Source organism: Hyperolius riggenbachi, chromosome 10 (genome assembly GCF_040937935.1).
Source record: "Hyperolius riggenbachi isolate aHypRig1 chromosome 10, aHypRig1.pri, whole genome shotgun sequence".
NCBI lineage: Eukaryota > Metazoa > Chordata > Amphibia > Anura > Hyperoliidae > Hyperolius > Hyperolius riggenbachi.
This window is the reverse complement of record NC_090655.1, coordinates 251355234-251379561: the sequence shown is the minus strand read 5'-3', so window position 1 is coordinate 251379561 and position 24328 is coordinate 251355234. Positions and strand designations below refer to the sequence as shown.

Genomic DNA, 24328 nt, shown 5'->3' with positions numbered 1-24328 from the left:
TCAACCCCATGACTAAGTGACCCAAGTTTGGTGAGTTTACCTTCACATCTGTCTGATTGGCAAAAGTTTAACATTTTCCAATGAAAGTCTATGGGAAAAAATGGGGTTTTCGGGGGGCCGCCCCAGGGGCACCGAGGGTAAAATCGCTTAACAGAGCACAAGCAACCTACACGGCTATGGGCCGAAGAAGTGTGCAAAATTTCACACATGCCCTCCTAAAACTCTTAAAACTGTGGAATGAATAGCGTTTCCATGTCAAAAGGATTATTTGCACCGATCAACATTGGGCAGGCATGTAGTGTAGGGGGACTGTGTCCGTCTACTAAGGGGAACGTTGTGAGTTCGACTCCTGGATCACCTGACATGAGCAAAAAAAAAAAAAAAAAAAAAGAATGTCGATGTCGGGAGCTGGGACGTTGACTCATATCCCCTGGGGACGAAGCAGTAAACCTCACACACCTGCCCAAGTTTTTATGTCACAATACTTTGACTGATTTTAGCAGCAATTATTTTTTTCCCTTTGGCTGTTGCTGACTCCGCCCACTTTTTTAACCATTTCAGCCCACGGGTATTTTTCATCTTATGGCCGAGAGGAATTTTCCCATTTCAGCGCTCCTCCCTTTCACTCCCCAATAACTTTATCACTACTTATCACAAAGAAATGATCTATACCTTGTTTTTTCCACCACCAATTAGGCTTTCTTTGGGTGGTACATTATGCTAAGAATTATTTTATTCTAAATGCATTTTAATGGAAAGAATTAAGAAAAAAATGGAAAAAATCATTATTTCTTAGTTTTCGGCCATTATAGTTTTAAAATACCACATGCTACCGTAAATAAAATCAACACATTTTATTTCCCCATTTGTCCCAGTTATTTCACTTTTAAAATTATATCCCTAGTATAATGTATGGTGACAATATTTTATTTGGAAATAAAGGTACATTTTTTCAGTTTTACATCCATCGCTAATTTTTAGCCCATAAATTTATAATAATATGGCCTCTCGACATACATTTTTTTTTATTCCCTAAAGTCAGTAGATGTAATTTTACTATTTGGCCACAAGATGTCCCCGCTGAGCAAAATCCTATGTAGCGTACAAGTACGCTACATAGGAAACAATGTGTCGCTCATGGTTACTAGGGAAGTGACGCAGGCTTCAATGGAAGCCTGCGTCACGGGTGTCATGTGGGGAGATTAATGAATGGGAACTTTGTTCCCATTCATTAGTGTAACGTTTGGGCGGCGGAAACCGGCGGAAATCGTCGACGGAAGGAAGCACGGTGGGTCTAAGAATACACACTGTCTTCTACAAAAACAGTGTTTATTCTCGGTGGACAAGTACGGATTGGCACAGGAGACTTTTGTACCCTGCTGCCAATCCCCCTTGTTGCCAGCAACATCACGATCGTGAGCATCTGCCCGCATGATCACGTGCAAACCTCCCCCAAACTGCAGGGACGTGACTAGCGCGTCCCTGCGGCTGTAGCAGCTGCTGCTGGGGACGTGAAGCTCACGTCCGCGTGGCATAAATGGTTAAAATAAGCTTATCACAGTGAACTTGAGATTAAGGGTCTGATATATGAAAGGCTGATAATTTTGCTGTGCGCAATTTCACCGGTCCTAACGTCAGCATTACGCCACTAGTTACCACAGCAATGCCTGCATTCATTTTTTTCTTCTTGAAAGTGAGTGCTTCATGGTGATATCAAAGTCAACAATACAAGCGAGAGCAAAAATGCAAACGCAGACGCATACAGGTTTATTAATTTTGCGGCAAAATCTGGACATGCACCGCACAGGACTCACGTGACAGGCTAGTTGAAAATGCAAAAGATACTGCTTAATTGCCTCGAGATAAGTAAATCCTATGCCGCAGTTGTGGCCACATGTCTCGGAAGCGGCATAGTGTTTACACCGCTGGATTTCAACGGTACTGTGTCAATCGACTGTGCGCGCTGCTGGTGAATCGGCTGTGGTAAATCAAGGTATTGTGTATTTTTTTATGCATAACTCTACTTGTAATTGTAGTTTTGTACACATATAGAAATCCTGCCCAGCCCTCCCATTATTCAGGGGGAAAACGCATAGAAATGCATACAAAAACGTGCAAAAATGAGCTGAAACTCGCTTGCGTTTTTTAAAGTCCATTTATGTGCGATCCCAAACGCACCTGATGTGAACAAGGCCTTAATGAATCGGTAAGGAGCCAATTTTATTGGCTTCCTACCATGTGATCGCTGTGATCCGATCACTGTGATCCAATCACTGTGATCACTAGATAGAAAGCAACAAGTTGCATTCTCTCCAGCTTTCTCCACCAGTCTGCAGTGATCTCTGGCCAGAGAGAGCTGTAGCTGCTGTGTGTCTGTGTCTCACAGACAGCGTTACAGTGTAAAAACACATTTACTCACATCACTTCACCCCACAACCCTTGTGAACCCTTTCCAGTCACCTCTAGTATGTAGGTTAAGTCAGCAGTGTATGTATGTATCTATCTATCTATCTATCTATCTATCTATCTATCTATATATATATATATACACACTAGGTACTGTATACAGGGGCTGTATCCCTTATACGGTTAGTTTATGTAATGTATGTATATTGAGAACTATCTCTGGGCACTGTTTTTTTTAACCACAGAAACAATGTAGCCACATATATCTTATATTGTTTTATTCAGAAGTAGTTACTGCATCATTTTTGGGGTGAATTACTAAAATGCTCCAAAACATATCTGTGAAAAAGCTGAAGAGCTGACATATCTTCTAAAAGAAATGAATTTTTCATGTTGTTATACATTCTATCAAATTTCACCAATAATCTCTGCAGCCAAAATTATCAATGCATCCATCCAAGGGTACCTCAGGGGGGTGTAGTTTACTAAATGAAGTGATTTTGGTGGGAATTTGACAATCTCTTTACCTCAGACTTCATTGTAAGCGGCCTACACTGGAAAATACAAGCTTGTGATTTATACTCTGTGAAAGCTCAATTATTGACAATTTTCTTTGGAGGTTGCTAAAGTATTCGGCCCCTTTGAAGTTTTCCACATTTTGTCACGTTACTGCCACAAACATGCATCAATTTTATTGGAATTCCACGTGAAAGACCAATACAAAGTGGTGTACATGTGAGAAGTGGATCGAAAATCATACATCATTCCAAACATTTTTTACAAATCAATTACTGCAAAGTGGGGTGTGCGTAATTATTCGGCCCCCTGAGTCAATACTTTGTAGAAACACCTTTTGCTGCAATTACAGCTGCCAGTCTTTTAGGGTATGTCTCTCTACCATCTTTGCACATCTAGAGACTGAAATCCTTGCCCATTCTTCTTTGCAAAACAGCTCCAGCTCAGTCAGATTAGATGGACAGCGTTTGTGAACAGCAGTTTTCAGATCTTGCCACAGATTTTCAATAGGATTTAGATCTGGACTTTGACTGGGCCATTCTAACACCTGGATATGTTTTGTTTTAAACCATTCCATTGTTGCCCTGGCTTTATGTTTAGGGCCATTGTCCTGCTGGAAGGTGAACCTCCACCCCTGTCTCAAGTCTTTTGCAGTCTCCAAGAGGTTTTCTTCCAAGTTAGCCCTGTATTTGGCTCCATCCATCTTCCCATCAACTCTGAGTAGCTTCCCTGTCCCTGCTGGAGAAATGCAACCCCTGAGCAGGATGCTGCCACCACCATATTTGACAGTGGGGATGGTGTGTTCAGAGTGATGTGTAGTGTTAGTTTTCCGCCACACATAGCGTTTTGCATTTTGGCCAAAAAGTTCCATTTTGGTCTCATCTGACCAGAGCACCTTCTTCCACATGGTTGCTGTGTCCCCCACATAGCTTGTGGCAAACTGCAAACGGGACTTCTTATGCTTTCTGTTAACAATGCCTTTCTTCTTGCCACTCTTCCATAAAGGCCAACTTTGTAGAGTGCATGACTAATAGAGTCTCCCACCTGAGCTGTAGATCTCTGCAGCTCGTCCAGAGTCACCATGGGCCTCTTGACTGCATTTCTGATCAGCGAGCATCTCCTTGCTCGGCCTGTGAGTTTAGGTGGATGGCCTTGCCTTGGTAGGTTTACAGTTGTGCCATACTCCTTCCATTTCTGAATGATTGCTTGAACAGTGCTCCTTGGGATGTTCAAGGCTTTGGAAATCTTTTTGCAGCCTAAGCCTGCTTTAAATTTCTCAATAACTTGATCCCTGACCTGTCTAGTGAGTTCTTTGGACTTCACGGTGTTGTTGCTCCCAATATTCTCTTAGACAACCTCTGAGGCCCTCACTGAGCAGCTGTATTTGTACTGACATTAGATTACACACAGGTGCACTCTAGTCATTAGCACTCATCAGGCAATGTCTATAGGCAACTGACTGCACTCAGATCAAAGGGGGCCAAATAATTATGCACACACCACTTTGCAGTTATTTATTTGTAAAAATGTTTGGAATCATGTATGATTTTCGTTCTACTTCTCATGTGTACACCAGTTTGTGTTGGTCTTTCATGTGGAATTCCAATAAAATTGATTCATGTTTGTGGCAGTAATATGACAAAATGTGGAAAACTTCAAGGGAGCGGAATACTTTTGCAACCCACTGTATATCTTATATTGTTTTATTCAGAAGGAGTTACTGCATCATTTTTGGGGTGAATTACTACAATGCTCCAAAACATATCTGTGAAAAAGCTGAAGAGCTGACATATCTGAATAAAAGAAATGAATTTTTCATGATGTTATACATTCTATCAAATTTCACCAATAATCTCTGCAGCCAAAATTATCAATGCATCCATCCAAGGGTACCTCAGAGGGTGTAGTTTACTAAATGAAGTGATTTTGGTGGGAATTTCACAATTTCTTTACTTCAGACTTCATTGTAAGCGGCCTACACTGGAAAATACAAGCATGTGATTTATACTCTGTGAAAGCTCAATTATTGACAATTTTCTTTGGACACTGCTTTTTACTACAAAAACAATGTAACCGCACATATCTGATATTGTTTTATTTAAAAGGAGTTACTGAATCATTTTTTGGGTAGATTTTCTGCCATATTCCAAAGCATGCCTGTGAAAAAGCAGAAAGAAAGCAGCATATTACCATTGAATTGCAATAGGTAACATTTGATTGGCTGTTGTAAGCTCCGCCCAGTTTTCTGAATTTTAACCCCAGTCACCCAGTCATGGTCTGTGCCAAGTTTGGGGCCTCTGGCTTTAAAACTGTGAGAATGGCAATATTTAAAAAATTTACATTGACGTCAATAAGTGAAATCTGATTGGCTGTTTGTGGCTCCACCCACTTTTGCTAAATTTTGACCGCAGTCACCCAGTGAGTAATTGTGCTAAGTTTGGGATGCCTGGCATTTAAACTGCAATAATAGCAGTAGTTAATCTTTTTCATTAAGGTCAATAGCTGAAATCTGATTGGCTGTTATTGCCCCACCCCTTTTTTCCCCTAACTGTGAACAACAGTCACTCAGTGGCCAACACTTTAGGGTTTGGGAATCCTGGCATTCAAAGTGTCGAAATGGCAGAAGTTTTAATTTCTCCATTGAAAATCAATGAGTGAAATACGATTGGTAGTCAGTGGCTCCGCCCACTTTTTCTAACCTTGAAGTGCAAACACCCAGTGAGAACATTTGTAAACTTTGGGGTCCTTGACATCAATATTATGAGAATATCAGAATTTTAAATGTTCCCATGTAAATAAATCACTGAAATTCAATTGGCTGCTTGTGGCTCCGCCCACTTTAAAAAATTTGAACCCAAGCCACAACCCAAGCTGCAATTTAAATTTTCCCATATAAAACAAACAGCTGAAATATGATTGGCTGTCGACGACTCCGCCCACTTTTCCAAAATTCTAACTATAGTAACCCAGTGACCCACGGTGCCAAGTCTGGGGACTCTGGCTTTAAATCTGTTAGAATGACAGCTTTTACAACTTTCTCATTAATGTCAATAGGGAAAATCCGATTGGTTGTCTGTGGCTCCGCCCACTTTTACAGTCCCCAAAATGTGACAGAAATATTATGTCAACCCCATGACTAAGTGACCCTAGTTTGGTGAGTTTACCTTCACATCTGTCTGATTGGCGAAAGTTTAACATTTTCCAATGAAAGTCTATGGGAAAAAATGGGGTTTTCGGGGGGCCGCCCCAGGGGCACCGAGGGTAAAATCACTTAACAGAGCACAAGCAACCTACACGGCTATGGGCCGAAGAAGTGTGCAAAATTTCACACATGCCCTCCTAAAACTCTTAAAACTGTGGGATGAATAGCGTTTCCATGTCAAAAGGATTATTTGCACCGATCAACATTGGGCAGGCATGTAGTGTAGGGGGACTGTGTCCGTCTACTAAGGGGAACGTTGTGAGTTCGACTCCTGGATCACCTGACATGGGCAAAAAAAAAAAAAAAAAAAAGAATGTCGATGTCGGGAGCTGGGACGTTGACTCATATCCCCTGGGGACGAAGCAGTAAACCTCACACACCTGCCCAAGTTTTTATGTCACAATACTTTGACTGATTTTAGCAGCAATTATTTTTTTCCCTTTGGCTGTTGCTGACTCCGCCCACTTTTTTAACCATTTCAGCCCACGGGTATTTTTCATCTTATGGCCGAGAGGAATTTTCCCATTTCAGCGCTCCTCCCTTTCATTCCCCAATAACTTTATCACTACTTATCACAAAGAAATGATCTATACCTTGTTTTTTCCACCACCAATTAGGCTTTCTTTGGGTGGTACATTATGCTAAGAATTATTTTATTCTAAATGCATTTTAATGGAAAGAATTAAGAAAAAAATGGAAAAAATCATTATTTCTTAGTTTTCGGCCATTATAGTTTTAAAATACCACATGCTACCGTAAATAAAATCAACACATTTTATTTCCCCATTTGTCCCAGTTATTTCACTTTTAAAATTATATCCCTAGTATAATGTATGGTGACAATATTTTATTTGGAAATAAAGGTACATTTTTTCAGTTTTACATCCATCGCTAATTTTTAGCCCATAAATTTATAATAATATGGCCTCTCGACATACATTTTTTTTTATTCCCTAAAGTCAGTAGATGTAATTTTACTATTTGGCCACAAGATGTCCCCGCTGAGCAAAATCCTATGTAGCGTACAAGTACGCTACATAGGAAACAATGTGTCGCTCATGGTTACTAGGGAAGTGACGCAGGCTTCAATGGAAGCCTGCGTCACGGGTGTCATGTGGGGAGATTAATGAATGGGAACTTTGTTCCCATTCATTAGTGTAACGTTTGGGCGGCGGAAACCGGCGGAAATCGTCGACGGAAGGAAGCGCGGTGGGTCTAAGAATACACACTGTCTTTGAACAAAAACAGTGTTTATTCTCGGTGGACAAGTACGGATTGGCACAGGAGACTTTTTGTCCCCTGCTGCCAATCCCCCTTGTTGCCAGCAACATCACGATCGTGAGCATCTGCCCGCATGATCACGTGCAAACCTCCCCCAAACTGCAGGGACGTGACTAGCGCGTCCCTGCGGCTGTAGCAGCTGCTGCTGGGGACGTGAAGCTCACGTCCGCGTGGCATAAATGGTTAAAATAAGCTTATCACAGTGAACTTGAGATTAAGGGTCTGATATATGAAAGGCTGATAATTTTGCTGTGCGCAATTTCACCGGTCCTAACGTCAGCATTACGCCACTAGTTACCACAGCAATGCCTGCATTCATTTTTTTCTTCTTGAAAGTGAGTGCTTCATGGTGATATCAAAGTCAACAATACAAGCGAGAGCAAAAATGCAAACGCAGACGCATACAGGTTTATTAATTTTGCGGCAAAATCTGGACATGCACCGCACAGGACTCACGTGACAGGCTAGTTGAAAATGCAAAAGATACTGCTTAATTGCCTCGAGATAAGTAAATCCTATGCCGCAGTTGTGGCCACTTGTCTCGGAAGCGGCATAGTGTTTACACCGCTGGATTTCAACGGTACTGTGTCAATCGACTGTGCGCGCTGCTGGTGAATCGGCTGTGGTAAATCAAGGTATTGTGTATTTTTTTATGCATAACTCTACTTGTAATTGTAGTTTTGTACACATATAGAAATCCTGCCCAGCCCTCCCATTATTCAGGGGGAAAACGCATAGAAATGCATACAAAAACGTGCAAAAATGAGCTGAAACTCGCTTGCGTTTTTTAAAGTCCATTTATGTGCGATCCCAAACGCACCTGATGTGAACAAGGCCTTAATGAATCGGTAAGGAGCCAATTTTATTGGCTTCCTACCATGTGATCGCTGTGATCCAATCACTGTGATCACTAGATAGAAAGCAACAAAGTTGCATTCTCTCCAGCTTTCTCCACCAGTCTGCAGTGATCTCTGGCCAGAGAGAGCTGTAGCTGCTGTGTGTCTGTGTCTCACAGACAGCGTTACAGTGTAAAAACACATTTACTCACATAATTTCACCCCACAACCCTTGTGAACCCTTTCCAGTCACCTCTAGTATGTAGGTGAAGTCAGCAGTGTATGTATCTATCTATCTATCTATCTATATACACACTGTGTAAAGGTACTGTATACAGGGGCTGTATCCCTTATACGGTTAGTTTATGTAATGTATGTATATTGAGAACTATCTCTGGGCACTGTTTTTTTTAACCACAGAAACAATGTAGCCACATATATCTTATATTGTTTTATTCAGAAGTAGTTACTGCATCATTTTTGGGGTGAATTACTAAAATGCTCCAAAACATATCTGTGAAAAAGCTGAAGAGCTGACATATCTTCTAAAAGAAATGAATTTTTCATGTTGTTATACATTCTATCAAATTTCACCAATAATCTCTGCAGCCAAAATTATCAATGCATCCATCCAAGGGTACCTCAGGGGGGTGTAGTTTACTAAATGAAGTGATTTTGGTGGGAATTTGACAATCTCTTTACCTCAGACTTCATTGTAAGCGGCCTACACTGGAAAATACAAGCATGTGATTTATACTCTGTGAAAGCTCAATTATTGACAATTTTCTTTGGGGGTTGCTAAAGTATTCGGCCCCTTTGAAGTTTTCCACATTTTGTCACGTTACTGCCACAAACATGCATCAATTTTATTGGAATTCCACGTGAAAGACCAATACAAAGTGGTGTACATGTGAGAAGTGGATCGAAAATCATACATCATTCCAAACATTTTTTACAAATCAATTACTGCAAAGTGGGGTGTGCGTAATTATTCGGCCCCCTGAGTCAATACTTTGTAGAAACACCTTTTGCTGCAATTACAGCTGCCAGTCTTTTAGGGTATGTCTCTCTACCATCTTTGCACATCTAGAGACTGAAATCCTTGCCCATTCTTCTTTGCAAAACAGCTCCAGCTCAGTCAGATTAGATGGACAGCGTTTGTGAACAGCAGTTTTCAGATCTTGCCACAGATTTTCAATAGGATTTAGATCTGGACTTTGACTGGGCCATTCTAACACATGGATATGTTTTGTTTTAAACCATTCCATTGTTGCCCTGGCTTTATGTTTAGGGTCATTGTCCTGCTGGAAGGCGAACCTCCGCCCCTGTCTCAAGTCTTTTGCAGTCTCCAAGAGGTTTTCTTCCAAGTTAGCCCTGTATTTGGCTCCATCCATCTTCCCATCAACTCTGAGTAGCTTCCCTGTCCCTGCTGGAGAAATGCAACCCCTGAGCAGGATTCTGCCACCACCATATTTGACAGTGGGGATGGTGTGTTCAGAGTGATGTGTAGTGTTAGTTTTCCGCCACACATAGCGTTTTGCATTTTGGCCAAAAAGTTCAATTTTGGTCTCATCTGACCAGAGCACCTTCTTCCACATGGTTGCTGTGTCCCCCACATAGCTTGTGGCAAACTGCAAACGGGACTTCTTATGCTTTCTGTTAACAATGCCTTTCTTCTTGCCACTCTTCCATAAAGGCCAACTTTGTAGAGTGCATGACTAATAGAGTCTCCCACCTGAGCTGTAGATCTCTGCAGCTCGTCCAGAGTCACCATGGGCCTCTTGACTGCATTTCTGATCAGCGCTCTCCTTGCTCGGCCTGTGAGTTTAGGTGGATGGCCTTGCCTTGGTAGGTTTACAGTTGTGCCATACTCCTTCCATTTCTGAATGATTGCTTGAACAGTGCTCCTTGGGATGTTCAAGGCTTTGGAAATCTTTTTGTAGCCTAAGCCTGCTTTAAATTTCTCAATAACTTGATCCCTGACCTGTCTTGTGAGTTCTTTGGACTTCACGGTGTTGTTGCTCCCAATATTCTCTTAGACAACCTCTGAGGCCCTCACTGAGCAGCTGTATTTGTACTGACATTAGATTACACACAGGTGCACTCTAGTCATTAGCACTCATCAGGCAATGTCTATAGGCAACTGACTGCACTCAGATCAAAGGGGGCCAAATAATTATGCACACACCACTTTGCAGTTATTTATTTGTAAAAATGTTTGGAATCATGTATGATTTTCATTCTACTTCTCATGTGTACACCAGTTTGTGTTGGTCTTTCATGTGGAATTCCAATAAAATTGATTCATGTTTGTGGCAGTAATATGACAAAATGTGGAAAACTTCAAGGGAGCGGAATACTTTTGCAACCCACTGTATATCTTATATTGTTTTATTCAGAAGGAGTTACTGCATCATTTTTGGGGTGAATTACTACAATGCTCCAAAACATATCTGTGAAAAAGCTGAAGAGCTGACATATCTGAATAAAAGAAATGAATTTTTCATGATGTTATACATTCTATCAAATTTCACCAATAATCTCTGCAGCCAAAATTATCAATGCATCCATCCAAGGGTACCTCAGGGGGTGTAGTTTACTAAATGAAGTGATTTTGGTGGGAATTTGACAATTTCTTTACTTCAGACTTCATTGTAAGCGGCCTACACTGGAAAATACAAGCATGTGATTTATACTCTGTGAAAGCTCAATTATTGACAATTTTCTTTGGACACTGCTTTTTACTACAAAAACAATGTAACCGCACATATCTGATATTGTTTTATTTAAAAGGAGTTACTGAATCATTTTTTGGGTAGATTTTCTGCCATATTCCAAAGCATGCCTGTGAAAAAGCAGAAAGAAAGCAGCATATTACCATTGAATTGCAATAGGTAACATTTGATTGGCTGTTGTAAGCTCCGCCCAGTTTTCTGAATTTTAACCCCAGTCACCCAGTCATGGTCTGTGCCAAGTTTGGGGCCTCTGGCTTTAAAACTGTGAGAATGGCAATATTTAAAAAATTTACATTGACGTCAATAAGTGAAATCTGATTGGCTGTTTGTGGCTCCACCCACTTTTGCTAAATTTTGACCGCAGTCACCCAGTGAGAAATTGTGCTAAGTTTGGGATGCCTGGCATTTAAACTGCAATACTAGCAGTAGTTAATCTTTTTCATTAAGGTCAATAGCTGAAATCTGATTGGCTGTTATTGCCCCACCCCTTTTTTCCCCTAACTGTGAACAACAGTCACTCAGTGGCCAACACTTTAGGGTTTGGGAATCCTGGCATTCAAAGTGTCGAAATGGCAGAAGTTTTAATTTCTCCATTGAAAATCAATGAGTGAAATACGATTGGTATTTCTCTTAATTGGTTTTAGGGAGATTTTTACCTATTCACAGACATTGGCGTAGTGGTAGTGAGGTGATATGTGTGTATGTTTATATATTTATATATATTTCTCAATAAAGTGTTTTTTTCTATCTTCATGCACCCAAGAGCCAATTCTCTTTCTTGTTCATTTCATTATAATAAAAACTAAAACTCGCAGCAGCAATCAAATAGCACCAAAAGAAAGCTGTATTAGTGACAAGAAAAGGAGGTAAAATTCATTTAGGTGGTAGGTTGTATGAGCGAGCCATAAACCGTGAAAGCTGCAGTGGTCTGAATGGAGAAAAAGGCTCTGGTCCTTAAGGGGCGAAAAGACTGTGGTCCTCAAGTGGTTAAACTAACTTTTCAGCATTTTACAATTAAAAAGAGTACCCAGAAGTTGGTAAAAAGTTACTATCACATTTATTTTGAGTATTTTCTTGCTTGCTGGTGGCTCAAAAGGCATTTAATGGCAAGTCATGAAAATATCACCTAGGAGGAAACTCAGGAGAATACGTGAATTGCATTTGGACCAATATCTGTATTTGCACAATTGGGAACAGGAAACGGCCACAGGAGCGTGAGCCCGCCTTCCAACACCCGACTGGTTATAGTCACATAAAATCACATCAACAAATTCCCAACATGAACATGTTTCACCCTAAAAGGGCTTCCTCGGGATAAAACATGTGAGTGCAAAGTGAGCTGCAAAAAGTCGGTGCAACATATAGTCCAAGTCACAGCTAACTGGCTGCTTCCAAGGACTGAGCTTAAAGGGAACCCGAGGTGAGAGGGATATGGAGGCTGCCATATTTATTTCCTTGTAAACAATGCTAGTTGCCTGGCGATCATAGCTTTTCTGTCATATGTAGTGTCTGAGTCAAAACCCTGGAACAAGCATATGGCTAATCCAGTAAAAAGAGTCAGCTTAGTCAGAGTACCTGATCTGCTGCATGCTTGTGCAGGGCCTGTGGCTATCAGCATTAGAGACACAGGATCAGGAGGTCTGCCAGGCAACTGTCATTGTTTAACAGGAAACAAGTATGGCAGTCTCCATATCTCTCTCACCTCAGGTTTCCTTTAAATACTGGTGAGCTGTTGTAATTGCTTCCATGACTCCGGCCACTGCCTCTTCACAGTCCAGAAAAAAAACATATTTTTCTACCCATTATAGGGGGTATGGAAATATCTCATTAAGGAAAGGAGGGGGAGTGACCGAAAGAATCACCACTCCCATCCCCATCTTAAAATACCCCTGTGGCAGCCTCCATATCCCTCTCACTTTAGTTGTCCTTTAAATGGCCATGAAACCATTTGCCAGATTTATCAAAGCATTACCGGCAGTTTTTTCTTCTTAAACTGTTCTAACCAGCAGGGAGAACAGTTCTGCATGATAAGAACCTTCTTAAATCCTAGGTAATAGTGGCAGTTTAGCGTGAATTTCGAGAGCTGCACTACAGTTAAGAAAAGTGCAAATTCATCCCTAAACTTTCGCAGATTAAAAAGGGATTGATAGCTGTTATACAGATAATGCAGAGTGTAGGCTAGGCATGATTTGTGAAGGGCTCCTTCCCCCTGCTTAATTCCGCCTCAGAGCCTGCTGCTATCAATACAGCAGATGTATTGGTTACCTCAGCAACAGCAATTCCTCTCACACACTGCACTGTCTGAGAGACCTTCCTAGCTCCTCCTATTTTACAACAGTTTTAGAAGGACTCTGCACTATCTAGTGATTTCTTAAGATGCCTGGGATGGTTCTGCATGAATTTCTAAAAACCTACCAATATTTTGTCTCAGACACTCTTGATAAATAGACAGCTTGAGATATGGTTTACTGCAGGAAAGCTTAAAGGGCCATTAGCTCTGCTCTGTTTCATAGTTTAAAATGCAGAGTGTAGTGTGTAAACTGTAAATGTGACAGAATGATTCAATGTTATGGAAAAAAAAAAGCTATAGAACTGAAAATAAAAATGAGACTTTTCTTTGTTGCTAATATTCTATTCATTATCCGTACTTCACATGCAGTTCATTATATCATAAGTTAATTTTTCACTTCCGGTTTGCTTTAATGACAGCTGAAAGCTACAGCCTGTTGGGTTTCCAGTTGGCTGCCACGTGTATTTTAGTGGCATTGGCTGCATGTTGTATCAGCCTGCGCTCCGGGTAGTTATGGGGGGTTTATGGCCTAAGAGTAGGACTTTCAGGTCTTAGATGGAGGCCCTATGGAAGATCTCAGAAATCATATGAACAATTCTGTCCCACATTGGGGAGACCTGGGGGCAGTGCCACCAAACAAGTGCCAGATGACCTGTGGTCCGAAGTCCTTGAAGCATAGCGATGATCCCGAATGCCCCATGAGATACAGTCTAGGGCAGGGCTTTTCAACCTTTTCAGAAATTGCACCACTTTTATCGCATGAAAATTTTCAAGTACCACCAGTGATTTTGTAAGATGTCAACAACTCAATAAGTGAAAAAAAAGGATAACGTATGTACTATTATTATTAGTTATTATTATTTATTGTATCTTTAAAGCGCCAACATATTACGCAGGGCTGGCCAATAATTAACTACTTCAGCCTAACTGGACGAAAATTTTCGTCCAGTTAGGCTGCGCGCACTCCCGCGCGCTCCCGCGGGCCCCCCCGTGCGCGCTCCTGCTGGGGGCCGTTAGCCCAGCGATCAATGAAAGGGATTATAAATCCCTTTCACTGATCAGACCCCCCCGGAGAAAAGACGACAGCGTCTCTTCAGACGCTACGGCTTTTCTGAGATCAAAAAGTTCCCCGTCTTCATACTTCTTCCTGGGAGCGAGATCGATTGCTCCCAGGACTTTTTGACAAACTACACCAAAAAACACTTTACATTGAATAAATACATTTTGAAACATTTAAAATCCCGTTTACCTCCCACACCAAAAAATACCCACATACAAGTTTTAATAAAAAATAAAATAAAAAATTACAATAATAAAAAAAAACAAAAAACATAAATAGTTACCTAAGGGTCTAAACTTTTTAAATATTCATGTCAAAGGAGTATATCAATATGATTTATTAAATTATGGGCTTCTAAATAGTAATGGACGCAAATTGAAAAAATGCACCTTTATTTCCAAATTAAATATCGGCGCCATACATTGTGATAGGGACATAATTTAAATGGTGTAATAAGTGGGAGAAATTGGTAAATAAAGTATAGAGGTTTTAATTATGGCAGCATGTATTAATTTCAAACTATAATGGCCAAAAGCTGAGCATTTAATGATTTTTTTTTTTAAATTAGTTTAGAATAAATTAAGTCTCAGCAAAATGTATCACCCACAGAAAGCCTAATTGGTGGCGGAAAAAACAAGATATAGATCAATTCATTATGATGAGTAGTGATAAAGTTATTGGCAAATGAATGGGAGGTGAAAGTTGCTCAGATGTAAAAAAAAATCTCAACCCTGTAGGCTGAAGTGGTTAAGGATACATACAGTGTTAACCAAACTTGTGCCTGTGCTTACTGATAGAATCAAGTCAGATTCCATCTGAAGACAGTTCCTTTCTTTAGTTTTTATACATGTCAATGAAGAAAAAGCCTTCTCGCAAAAGTATGTGGAACCAAATGGCAGTAAAGGTACAATAGCTTTTCCCCTCACTTCTGGGTGCAAATCTCTCTCTAATCAGATTCAATTAGAGATAAATTTCTCTTTGGTGAATCTGCCCATAATCTTCTGATGTATGGCTACCTTAAGAAGTTCACCATTCAATGAATATCTAAATAGAGCTGCCCGCCCCCATCATAGTATGAATGGTTTATCCAAGCAGGACACAGGGCAGAGCCAGAGAGCTTTTAATCTTGTTGCTTGCTGTGCAGAGCAGTCACCCATCAGTGACTCCACTCCTAGCACTGCATATGTAAGATCTGAATGAGGGAGGCTGGTGCACACCAAGAGGGCTTCTGAGCGTCTTTCAAATCGCCAGTGATTTGAAAAGCGATTGGCTAATGTTACCTTATGAGGATGTTCCAACAGCAGAGTTGTGATTTTTTTCAATATCGCAAACACGCTGCATGTAGCATTTTTTGGAGCAATTCATAAAAAATATCGCTCTGAAAATCACTTTACAAAATTGCATTCCCAAATTGCTAGCGATTGCTATTGCGATTTTGGCGTGCACTAGCCCAGAGAGAGGAGGAGTGGAGTGAGACTGAGAATAGCCTGAGATGGAGCAGAGAGCTTATCTGTATTGCAGTCCCACATCAGACAGGCTACTTGCCTGTAATAGGACTCCTGTCTCTGCCAGTCTCACACAAGTCAGAAAGCAGCCCTCCTGGAGTCTAGGGACTGTCAAAAACTTTTCAACCCATTTAACACCCTATCCACACATGCAGTCATTATAACAATGGGGAGAGACCAGACAGATTTTTTCCTATGGACCCTCCAGGCAAGCTCTGCATCATGCTGTGTATATTTACCAGCTTGCCCACCCTCTAATTGCTCTGTTGTGCTTTTACCAGCTAGCCTAGTGCTTCACATTTTTATACATAAACAAACCTGAAAACACCAGGCACTGGACCAGCCCTAAATCACTTTTCCCTTTGATCTCCCTGCAGCCCACAGACACTTCCTTTTCATCTCCCCAGAGCGTACCACCTGGCCAGAGTTAAAGTACCATTGATGGTACGCGTACCATGGGTTGAAAAGCACTGGTCTAGGGGTAACATATTAAGCATATAGTTTGAAGCTCTGTTGCATAATTTAGAGTGGGCTTTAGTCACTAGAATGTGTGAATTATTTGGCAAAATTATTGTCTCAACACATTGCATAAACTTTGTATGGGATTCTCAGCAGCTCACTGACCATCCCTAATAATAATTGTTCCTCCCCTCAGAATTCTCTAACAGGAAGTGATGATGTTTCTCTATTTTCAGGGCGGAGTCCTGGCATCAGGAACCTCTCAGAGACTCGTCTCTCTGTATCCACAGACTGTACAACGGATGATGATGTCACTGGACAAGAGTCTCCTGCAGATACCCTGGTTTCCCCAAATATTCCCCAAGATTCCCCTCACCTGTCTAACCCCAAGGGGACTCCTAACCAGCACAGCTCTTCTCCTGCTGGAGGATTGCATTCCTGTTCCAAATGTGGGAGAGGTTTTGTTAAGAAATCGGCTCTCGTCAGTCATGAGAAATCTCACACTGGTGAGAAGCCCTATTCATGTGCTGAGTGTGGGAAATGTTTTGGTTATAAAGGACACCTTGTCAGACATGTGAGATCTCACAGTGGTGAGAAACCTTATTCATGTGCTGAGTGTGGCAAATGATTTTTAGATAAAGAACATCTTAACAGACATGCGAGATCTCATACTGGTGAGAAGCCCTATTCCTGTGCTGAGTGTGGGAAATGTTTTGGGCAGAAATCAACTCTTATCAGTCATGAGAGATCTTACACTGGTGAAAAGCCTTACTCATGTGCTGAGTGTGGGAAATGTTTTGGTCTGAAATCACATCTTGTCGTACATGAGAGATCTCACACTGGTGAGAAGCCTTACTCATGTGCTGACTGTGGGAAATGTTTTGTTCTGAAATCACATCTTGTCGTACATGAGAGATCTCACACTGGCGATAAGCACTATTCATGTAATGAGTGTGGGAAATGTTTTGGGTATAAATCAACTCTTATCAGTCATGAGAGATCTCACACTGGTGAGAAGCCTTACTCATGTGCTGAGTGTGGGAAATGTTTTGTTCTGAAATCACATCTTGTCAGGCATGAGAGATCTCACACTGGTGAGAAGCCTTACTCATGTGCTGAGTGTGGGAAATGTTTTGTTCTGAAATCACATCTTGTCAGGCATGAGAGATCTCACACTGGCGATAAGCCCTATTCATGTAATGAGTGTGGGAAATGTTTTGGACAGAAAGCAACGCTTATCAGACATGAGAGATCTCACACTGGTGAGAAGCCTTATTCCTGTGCTGAGTGTGGGAAAAGTTTTGGGGAAAAATCAGCTCTGATCAGTCATGAGAGATCTCACACTGGCGATAAGCCCTATTCCTGTACTGAGTGTGGGAAATGTTTTGGGAAGAAAGCAAATCTTATTAGTCATGAGAGAGGTCACACTGGTGAGAAGCCCTATTCATGTGCTGAGTGTGGGAAATGTTTTGGAAGTAATTCACTGCTTGTCATACATGTGAGATGTCACACTGGTGAGAAGCCTTATTCATGTTTTGAGTGTGGGAAATGTTTTGGAAGTAAATCACATCTTATCAGCCATGAGAGATCTCACACTGGTGAGAAGCCCTATTCATGTGCTGAGTGTGGGAAATGTTATGGGCATAAATCAACTCTTATAAGGCATGAGAGAGCTCACACTGGTGAGAAGCCCTATTCATGTGCTGAGTGTGGGAAATGTTTTGGAAGTAATTCACTACTTGTCATACATGGGAGATGTCATACTGGTGAGAAGCCTTATTCGTGTGCTCAGTGTGGGAAATGTTTTGGAAGTAAAGCATATCTTATCATTCATGAGAAATCTCACACTGGTGAGAAGCCCTATTCATGTGCAGAGTGTGGGAAATGTTTTGGGCAAAAATCAAATCTTATTACGCATGAGAGATTTCACACTGGCGAGAAGCCCTATTCATGTGCTGAGTGTGGGAAATGTTTTGTTCTGAAATCACATCTTGTCAGGCATGAGAGATCTCACACTGGTGAGAAGCCCTATTCCTGCGCTGAGTGTGGTAAATGTTTTGGGCATAAACCAGCTCTTATCAGTCATGAGAGATCTCACACTGGTGAGAAGCCATATTCCTGTGCTGAGTGTGGGAGATGTTTTGCGCATAAATCAGCTTTTATCAGTCATGAGAGAACTCACACTGGTGAGAAGTCCTATTCATGTACTGAGTGTGGGAAATGGTTTGGATTTAAATCAATTCTTATCAGACATGAGAGATCTCATACTGGTGAGAAGCTGTATTCATGTACTGAGTGTGAGAAATGTTTTGTAAGTAAAGCACATCTTATCAGCCATGAGAGATCTCACACTGGTGAGAAGCCCTATTCATGTGCTGAATGTGGGAAATGTTTTGGACATAAAGGAAACCTTGTCGTACATGAGAGATCTCACACTGGTGACAAGCCTTCTTCATGTACTGAAAGTAGGAAATGTTTTGTTCAGAAATCACTGCCTGTGAGACATTTGTGCTGAGTGTGGGAATTGTGTTCACCGTAAATGTTTTATTCCAATGTTTCTTTTATTTCTTGCTAAGCGCACAGTGCAGAATTTTTTTTTACACAGAATTTTGAGGACTCTTATTTGCTACTCAGTGCATTTGATTGTTAAAGTCTCCAAGCTTCCATTCTGAGTTAAACATGGGTACATGTAGTACTAAGCTTAGTTAGAACTTGTCTTTGTTTAATTTTCATGTTTTCTCCACTACAAGGGTTAATAGACTAGGTGCTTTATGACAATAAGTTAAGATCTACAGTTGCATGTAGCCACGGCTTTCCTAAAAAAATAAGTGCCAAAACACTTTTATCTGCCTGAACAAACAGTCCTGATAACGAGAGTGCTGAAAAAAATAATTATTTGTTTTTGTTGGGTGCTGAATGAACCAAATTTTACATAACATTCGAAATTGTGCACAGCAGCCATGTCAGTATTTACAGCCATTAATGTGAAAATAAGAAGGTGAAATTCCAGGAAAGTTCTTTATACTGTTGTTATTTACCTTCTGTGAGCTGCAGATGTGGGGATATTAGAAGCTCCCATTCATCCCGACTGTACTGAGGAGAGAAGATTTCCCTCTCTGTCTCTCTGTGTCTTTGTTTTATATCCAGAAAACATGAAGAGATTTGAGCTGAATGCACAAAGTCCAGTATAATAAGAAGCTAGGGATTCTGATGCATCTCTAAGTATCTCTCCTTTGACTAAAGCTGTTAATAAAGTTATTCCTCTGGATAATTTGCTGTATCTTGATGGGCTGTCTGAACAAACGTGACAGAATGTAGGATAGATTTTTGTGTGTGTGTGTGTGTGTGTGTGTGTGTGTAGTGTGTGTAGTGTGTGTACTATATATTGTTACCACAGTGTGAAATATTTTGTTCCTCCGCAAGTAATGTAAGATGTACTTGTAATGCTGGGAATACACGATGCGTTTTTGCAGCAGACAGATGGTTCGATAGATAATTTCCCACATGTCTGATCTCACGATCGTTTTGTCACTTGATTTCTGATAGAAGTGAATGGAAAAAGATAAGAAAAATGAGCGGAAGATAAGAGAATCGAGCGGCAGAAACACATTGTTTATTCGCAGCATTACAGCAGAACCATGAGTATTGCAATCCAGACTGAACATGGATTGTTGATTATAAACCATTTTGAGATTGATTGTGTAGGACCCTTAGAGGTTTTATGCCAGGGAGAAAGCTTTATTCTAAATGACAGTTGTATTTTCTTCCTCTTCTCTGATATCTGCACTTTACATACCAAAGGGCAGGTGCTGGAAGTCTCTGGGATAGTTCACACCTGGCTTAGCATATACAGTGGTTTGCAAAAGTATTTGTCCCCCTTGAAGTTTTCCACATTTTGTCACATTACTGCCACAAACATGAATCAATTTTATTGGAATTCCACATGAAAGACCAATACAAAGTTGTGTACACGTGAGAAGTGGAATGAAAATCATATAATTCCAAACATTTTTTTTTACAAATAAATAACTGCAAAGTGGGGTGTGCGTAATTATTCATCTCCCTTTGGTCTGAGTGCAGTCAGTTGCCCAAAGACATTGCCTGATGAGTGCTGTCAAGGCTGAAAGACAGGGCCAGATATAAGTTTGGGTATGGAGCTCAAGACCCCAAGTATACGTTGGCTTTGGATACCCAAATTAGTAGGCCGAAGCCTATGACCCTTTAACCTTCAGTGAAAGAAGTGACACGACACCTTCTTGTGAGCTACATTCACTTCCTTAGTTTTTGAAGCTTTATTCAGACTTTTTATACAGTGAGAACAGCAAGGTAAGGCAAAAATTATCCAATCATAGCAAAGCAACAAGAACAAATCACAGTAAAGTTGGTGGACCAATCCTAGCTTGGGGGTTTAACTTTCCCTGACCAATCCTAGCAAGGGATGTATGTATTACTCCTACCAATCATGGCAGAGGATGTATACAAGATGTAGGTGAGGGAACTCAACCAATCCTAACAAGGGGAGTAGTATTTGGCAGTGGAAAACTTGTTATTTCAGGCAAAAAATGTTATCTAAGTGACACTGCTCCAGATACCCCTGAGTTCTAGGTCACCTAACTAAATTAAACATGGAAAGCAAAGAAATGGCTTAGATAAACAGTACAAAACAAAGATACAGGAAACTTTGACCCTTGTCAAAGAAAAGTCAATACCTTACCTTGCAGAGAAAGTCTGCAAAGAAATAGCTTTCCTAAATAGCTACGTGTCTCTAAGCGTACCTGTCATTCTAGTAATTATTGGGCCTACAAGGGCTTATATTCATATATGGTAATATAGAAACCCTCGCAGTGCTAATGCCTAAATAGAGTGCACCTGTGTGTAATCTAATGTCAGTAGAAATACAGCTGCTCTGTGACGGCCTCAGAGGTTGTCTAAGAGAATATTGGGAGCAGCAACACCATGAAGTCCAAAGAACACACCAGACAGGTCAGGGATAAGGTTATTGAGAAATTTAAAGCAGGTTTAGGCTACAAAAAGATTTCCAAAGCCTTGAACATCCCACGGAGCACTGTTCAAGCGATCATTCAAAAATGGAAGAAGTATGGCACAACTGTAAACCTACCAAGACAAGGCCATCCACCTAAACTCACAGGCCAAACAAGGAGAGCTCTGATCAGAAATGCAGTCAAGAGGCCCATGGTGACTCTGGACTAGCTGCAGAGATCTACAGCTCAGGTGGGGGAATCTGTCCATAGGACAACTATTAGTCGTGCACTGCACAAGTTGGTCTTTATGGAAGAGTGGCAAGAAGAAAGCCATTGTTAACAAAAAAGCATAAAAAGTCCCGTTTGCAGTTTGCCACAAGCCATGTGGGGGACACAGCAAACATGTGGAAGAAGGTGCTCTGATGAGACCAAAATTGAACTTTTTGACCAAAATGCACAACGCTATGTGTGGCGGAAAACTAACACTGCACATCACTCTGAACACACCATGCCCACTGTCGAATATGGTGGTGGTAGCATCATGCTCAGGGGGTGCATCTCTTCAGCAGGGATAGGGAAGCTGATCAGAGTTGATGGGAAGATAGATGGAGCCAAATACAGGGCAATCTTGGAAGAAAACCTCTTGGAGACTGCAAAAGACTTGAGACTGGGGCGGAGGTTCACCTTACAGCAGGACAACGACCCTAAACATAAAGCCAGGGCAACAATAGAATGGTTTAAAACAAAACATATCCATGTGTTAGTAGAATGGCCCAGTCAAAGTCCAGATCTAAATCCAATCGAGAACCTGTGGCAAGATCTGAAAACTGCTGTTTGCAAACGCTGTCCATCTAATCTGACTGAGCTGGAGCTGTTTTGCAAAGAAGAATGGGCAAGGATTTTAGTCTCTAAATGTGCAAAGCTGGTAGAGACATACCATAAAACGTACAAAACACTGTGGGAGGCACCCTTGTGATTCAGAATATACAGCACAATATAGATATATCAAAGGTAAGCATAATACGTCTTACCTGGTGCGAAGACTCGCACACAAAAGGTAGTAGAATTCGAATTTATTTATTGCACTAAGGACAACGCGTTTCGCGACCACAAGTCGCTTCTTCAGGTCAAGTAGCGTGCTTAGGAAAAACAAGAACAGGATGGCGCTCAGACTAAAACATCTTGTTTCATATAGATTAAAACAGTGTAATAACAATAAAATAACATAAAAGAACATTAGTCCTGACCTGTTTCACTATTTGGGGCATATGCGCCCGTTAAGCAAGTATAAAAACATCTATCACATTCCGGCAATCAATTTCAATGTAAATTCAGTGTGCATCTCCCATATATAAATCCTAGGTGCAGTCCAAGCATATCTCGGCATGATCCGAGATGTGACTTCTAGGCAAATTAAATAACAACATTGAACTCATAATATATGTGGGATTGTCTTAGCCCCCTAAAAGGCGCCTGATACCCAGTTATTCAAGAAAAAATTCTATAGAATTCACATAAATAAAAGCGTGTGTACAACATACATAAAAACATACATAGGCACAACATGTATGTGTAAATAAGACCAGCACCTAAAATCATGTATTGACAAATGTTCGCCCTGTATTTATATATACTTCCATTGCTCAGTTTAAGATAGAAATTAGGTGGATGTGGGTCGAATAATATGTAGTTAAAACGGGGTAACATAACGGATGGAAGTTCCAATGTTATGAGCAGCAACTAGAGTTATGAAGGAGGCAGGCAAATGGATGGTATAGTGTGCCCTGGTCTGAAGTGCCACCTTTAGTTGGGGACCTAGGGTGCATAAAACGGTCAGCCATCAATTTTATTCTAAGTGGGGGGGGTCGGATATGTGTAGCCAAGATGCGGCTTACCTGGACGTCAGGGATGCTCAGCGTGGGCGCCATGCACGCGGACCGCTGTAGAGCAGCTTTAAAAGCTGCCTGGCCGCGGCTAATGCGCCCGTGCTGGCGGAAGTTCAAGGCTGTCGTGACGTCACATCCGGTTAGGTTGTGCGTCATCTCTTGAGGAGTGTCTGGAGACCACAAAACGCTACTACACGCCTATGTGTACCTATACTTGTATATACATATATATGTATATCTCTCTCGGGTACATGCTGGGGCCCGCGTACAGTTGGGGGCTATGGTATGGAGTGTATACATACAATTTGAAAGATTTTTTTTTTAAATGTGGCCACAATCGGGGAGGGGGCAGAATGCATGGTTAGGGGTGTACGGAAAAAAGTAATCATAGCTAAGGATTTTAGGCATGGGCCCATACGCGGTTGGGGGGGGGGATAAGGAAAAGGAGGGGGGAAAAAGGGGACGGGTAGGGGGGGACGGGAAACGGGGGGTTTCTTTGGGTGTATGGGGGGTAGGTAGGGAAAGGGGGTGGGGGAGGGGGAAAGAGGGGGAAGGGAAGGAATGGGCAGAGGGGGGGGGGAGGGGGGAAAAAAGACCTATGAACAACCTTCATCTACCTAATTAGCGATCTTGAAAATGAGAGTTAATGGACATGGTACACTTATAAGGTCTTTATTAATATGGTCGTCAGAGCATACAACGGTAATGTGAGATATGAACTTTTATGTTAATCCTAATGCTATTATAAACTGTTGTTCTCCAGAGCCTTCTCCCTTCCCCCCTTGACTTGGTCGCCGGTGCTCCACTGGCCCCCTGCAACATGATTACTATCCGGAGCTTCCATGTGCAGCTAACCATAACAACCTTGTCCCATTGTTTTTATACTCTGGCTGCGATCCCATTCAGGCTGACGGTGGACTGCCTACATCAACATGGCCACCGTGGCCTGACAGCCACACGCAAGATGGCCGCTACCCAGACACTCCTCAGGAGATGACGCACAACCTAACCGGATGTGACGTCACGACAGCCTTGAACTTCCGCCAGCACGGGCGCATTAGCCGCGGCCAGGCAGCTTTTAAAGCTGCTCTACAGCGGTCCGCGTGCATGGCGCCCACGCTGAGCATCCCTGACGTCCAGGTAAGCCGCATCTTGGCTACACATACCCGA

General features: G+C 41.5%; 1 pseudogene; it reads left to right on the top strand.

Annotated features, from left to right (window-relative positions):
- The window catches only part of LOC137537099 (zinc finger protein 585A pseudogene), a 141617-nt pseudogene extending 122135 nt beyond the window's left edge, over positions 1–19482 (top strand).
- The last annotated feature ends 4846 nt before the right edge of the window (positions 19483–24328 follow it).